Genomic DNA, 5,138 nt, shown 5'->3' on the forward strand with positions numbered 1-5,138 from the left:
TCTTTGTCGACGGTACTACTACTGCTCTACTCAAGACGTATGCATTGTGTCCTTCACATCACCTCTAAAACCCGACGGGCGATCTTTGGCCGTTTGGTACGCCTTTGGCCGGCATAACGTTAATAGGTAATAATAATATTACGATTAATGCAACGCGTTATAATATTATAATATTATTATTTTACTGTTTGCCGTTCTCATCGTCTGTCGACCCTCATGTCGATTTCGCGTATCCGGAAAACACTTGTTTGCGTGCCTTTCGTTTATTTTATCCATTGTTTATGCTAGGTTAAGTATAGTTTCGACGGCGAGAACTTGTTGATTCGGTACCGGTGAATGCAGTATACTGTAGTCTCGTCATAAAAGCCGGAGCGGTGGACACTGACCACATCATCCAGGACAAGGACAATGGCTGTCAGTCGTGCAGAGTGTCCGGGACTGTTACTTTGTTACTAGTTGCTGCTTATTTTTACTTCGGCTGCAAGCACGTGAAACCCGTATATTACTTCGGAACCACGGGTATGTATAAATTAATAGGTACATCAAATCTCGGACATTAGGTCCCCGTCAATTATTAAGATTAGACGTTTGGTCCACAGCTGGGATTTATAATCACAATTTTTTTTTTTATTCCATTTTTTTTGTAAAACACAAAACGTCAGTATAATTTATATTAATTCAATATAAACATTTTAAAATATTACAACACTATTTTCATCAGTCAAATTTAATTTTTAAATAATATAAGTAAGCTATAATTATACAAATATAACACATTTTCCTTAGTACAATACAAATACATTTAGGACTTAGGTACCTAATACCTAATACCTTATATACCTAATTATTAACGTTTCAATATTTCAGTTAGTAACCCAAAACACAAAAAATAGGTTTTTTTTAATTGAAAAGATATATAATTCTAAGAAAAATGGTATAAGTTTAACATTTCTACTCACATTATTCAATAAGTTATGAGTAGGGCCTGGAAGTTGTTGCACTTTAATGTTTTTTTTTTTTGGCTCTTTATAAGTGAACATGCTATAATTTATTTCACAACACTACGAAAAAAAAATTAAAAGATTATAATGCAATATATTTTTGTGCATTTTGTGATTTTGTAGCTTTATAGCATATTTCTCAATTTTTATCATTTTTATAACATATCTGAAGATTAATGATATGTCTATTAGATTTGAATTCAATGATATTATAATATCATTGTATACGAAAAACGATTCTGAGCGATAACTGTCAGTTAGCTTATGATATTACTCAGTATATTTAACAATATTATGAATAAAGCAATTTGTTTTCTTATTTTACAATACCTTGTTTTAAATTTTCAATCCTTAGCTATAAAAGTCGAACTATTTATACATTTTTCACTACAAACTCATTTAAAATTTGTCCATAAATGGCTCAAAATGACAAAAAATATTTTTAAAATGTCATCAAGTATAGTAATTGATAAAAAAACATATGGTGTAAATTTCAAGTATCTACAGTGATTCGTTTTTGAATTATAACAAAATAAATAAGTAGGACATGAGAAATTGAGCGAAATCCAATGTTGTAATAGTAGAAGTTCAAATGCACATACAATTTAATTTGACCTTCAAGAAGTAATTTTGCTTGTTGATTAAGATGGAAAAACTTAAAAGGAATATCGTATTAAATATTGAAATCTAAGATTTAAAAATAAAATTTGTATATTTTTGTGATTTTTACGTATTTTGTCAAAATTCGAAATTTAAATTCTTATAAAACAAAACTGTGACTACGTATTTTTAATATTTTTCAACTGCTACGTAACAATATATCAGGAGACTTGTATTACGTTTTCACGCTTTTTTACCCAACAAATATGCAAACACAAATAAAAAAAATTAAACAAAAAAAAATTATAAAAAAAACATGCATCATTGTAAAACCAATACATTTATCGCTCCTTTTAGACTCTAAAATAATTTATACCTAATGTATTATTTTTATTTTGAGAGTTTTCACTAGGTATTATTATTGTGTCGTGTTTTTCAAATCTCTAGTTAACGTAAATTTCCCGTTTTTATTTAAATATTTAGTATGAAATATAAAATATACAATTTTTTAGTACAATATTGATTTTATAAAAATTGTGAGTAAAAAAAAAAAGAAATGCATATTTTTAAATCATATTTGTACTGTTTTAAGCGCATAAGTGCATGCATATTTAGTACTTTTAAAGTGTATTTAGTTCCGAGCCCTAGTTACGAGGAATTGAAAAAAGGGGCTTGACTTTTTTTGGTCAAGCACGCCGTAATTGCTTATCTCAAACGTATTTAATTTCCTCTTTTCACACTAAAATGTATTCATCTTTTAAGTACATTTTTGAATTTTTGTTGTATGTACGTGATGTGTTCTTATGCACTGAAGATATACCCAAGTAGAACAAGAATGTGTATAAAGTATTTAGTTTTTTTGAAATATTAAAAATATTGTAAAAGAAATGTTTGTAGCTTATGCATATTATGTACTGCAGCAGTCACTATTCGTGACATGACATAGCAAGCAAGTCAAAACTTTGAACCAGTATTATAACACTTGCGTTAAAAGTATTATATTTTCACAAAGTATTATTTAAAAATTAAAATTAACTGATGGGAATTATATTGTAGGCAATCAATTTAAATTTAATAATTATAGGTACTGAAATTTTATATTTTTGAAAAATAATAAGTAACTATTATTTTTATTGCAGGTAATATATTCTTTAATATTTTATAAATATAAATTAGGTATACTGACATCTTACGTTTTTTAAAAAGAATTTAGGTTCTAAAAAAAATATAGCTATTCAGATTTAGTGATTTAAAACACCGGGGACCTAAGTCCCTATGGATAAATAACTTCCGGGGGCCAAAAGTCCTATTTTAATAATTGACCGGGACAAAAAGTTCATGGACTGATTTTTTTTCGGGAACGATATTTCTGTTTACCCAATACATCATAGGTACCTACAATTTTGTTTGTCGTTTGAACCATGACTAAATAAATATGTATGATCACAACTTTGTGATACGCATACAACTATTGCCTACTCTATCACGTAGTTCTTTGCTTCTATTATATCCATTATCATTTCCAACAAATGAAATGCGTAGAACTACGAGTAATTATGGTTGTGTGTGTAGAACAGTGTGGAAATGCGCAAACCGGATGAAAACTATTTACTTTTTTGTGATATCATACCCATTTATTTAGTCATGGTTTGAATGCTTTAAACAACGGTCTGTGAAAATATTGGCCATCCAATCCGTTAATGTTTCCGTATCGTATCTGTGTTGTTATTTGAAATGTTTCAGGCTAATATTTTTCTTTTTGTAGGTATGATATCTTTAGCTGCGTCGAGAGCATTAGATTGACACCTTTCAATGGTTAACATTTCAAAATCAGTCTTGTGGTCAGAATTTATATAATGGTAAAAAAGTTTCACTATCAAGGTAAATGATATAATTTATTAATGTCTTATAACAATTATTCTAGTCAGATTGTTATACCTAACAATTGTAGTTTGATTATATTTTTGCAATGTGATAGATATTGCTAGGATCTATACAACTGGTTTCAGGCGCGGACTGGTAAAAAAGGGCGCTCGATGCTACATAATTTAAAGGGCAAATAGAACAAATTTTGGGGGTAAATTTTAAATGTGTAGGTTATTTATAAAACATTTAAATATTTTCTTTTGATTTAATAAAATATTGTAATTACGTTAAAAGTGTAAATAGGTGCCAAATTACAACAAACATTAAAAAAATTACAAATTTACAAACTTCTACAGTTGTATGGTAAGAAAAATAAAAATAAATTGATGGTCCGTTATTACACATAACACATTCAAATATTTTATTTAATTACTTTTAAAATATCATAAATCTGATTTTAGGGATTGCGACATAGGTAGGTAGTAGATATATGATTAAACAAAGATATACTTGCTACTTAAGTACAATACTCATATATCTCAGCTATACATATAATTCCCTAGTAACATATATTCCTGAAAAAAATAAAATTGTACTAGTTTTGTCGACAATGCATAATAGTAAAACCATAGATGAAAGTACAGACTTAGCAAAATAAAAACCAGAAATTATTACATTTAATAATGCCACAAAAGGAGCTGTTGATAAATGGACAGGATTACAGAAAACTATAGATACAGTTGCAAGACGGAGTAATAGACGGCCACTTACAGTATTTTATTCAATGTTGCTGTAAATATTCAAGTTATACATAACGAAAACAGTCAAACTAAATATACTCGTCTTCAATTTTTAAAAATATTAGAAATACCACTAATGGATGAACAGTTACAATATCGTGCAACATTACTTTCACTTCCACAAAATATTAAAACGCGACTAAATATTTATGGGTACTAACCGACATTACAAGTAGGTGAGCAGCAGGTAAGAGCGTCAAGAAAATGTCAATTTTGTGACCGTCTACGTGATGGAAAAACAACAAAAGTATGCACTAATTGTGCAAAAATTATAGGTATGCAGAGACCACTTAGTTACAGTACACTGAATTGATTTTAATCATTTTTAATGGCTAACGGAGTACAGGAGATCAGCTAGTTTGCACAAGTCCAGCGATAAAAAAAAAAAAAAAAAAATACTAGTATTTTCTTGATGGCTCAATACGAAAAAACATCACAAGCGCAATAACCACGAATATTACCAGGCAGGTCGTTTTTGTTGTCAACTAACAAACTATTATTTTTGGTCCAACAATAGTTACATTAGTATACCTTTGAACATTTTTTTTAAAATTGCAAACGTCTAAAATGTATGAGAACGCAAACGTTCATCGGGTTAATACGACGACGAATACTAAGTACCACGTACAAAAATATCAAAAAACCAATAATGTCATAGGCCCAGTGTCGTGTTAAGGTGTAATGCCGCCGGGGCACTCAAATTTTGCCACTTCGTAAACTCATTTAAGTTGAATTTAGTGTTGAGAAGGCAAAAATGCCAAGAAGACATCTTTGTATTCAAAAGTCGTCTAATATTTGTAATAGGTATTTATTGAACTGTATAAATGAAATACCTATATTTTTTTAATTTAAATGAAATTACTTATTGTAA

The 5,138-nt window shown here is 29.0% G+C and overlaps 1 long non-coding RNA gene across 1 annotated transcript; it reads left to right on the top strand.

Moving 5' to 3' along the window:
* Positions 1 to 278: 278 nt before the first annotated feature.
* Positions 279 to 4,663, top strand: LOC107883274. The gene is made up of 2 exons (XR_001679170.2): positions 279 to 519; positions 3,367 to 4,663. It is a non-coding gene; the product is annotated as an uncharacterized LOC107883274 (long non-coding RNA).
* Positions 4,664 to 5,138: the final 475 nt, after the last annotated feature.

This window comes from Acyrthosiphon pisum, chromosome X (genome assembly GCF_005508785.2).
Source record: "Acyrthosiphon pisum isolate AL4f chromosome X, pea_aphid_22Mar2018_4r6ur, whole genome shotgun sequence".
NCBI classification, from domain to species: Eukaryota; Metazoa; Arthropoda; class Insecta; order Hemiptera; family Aphididae; genus Acyrthosiphon; species Acyrthosiphon pisum.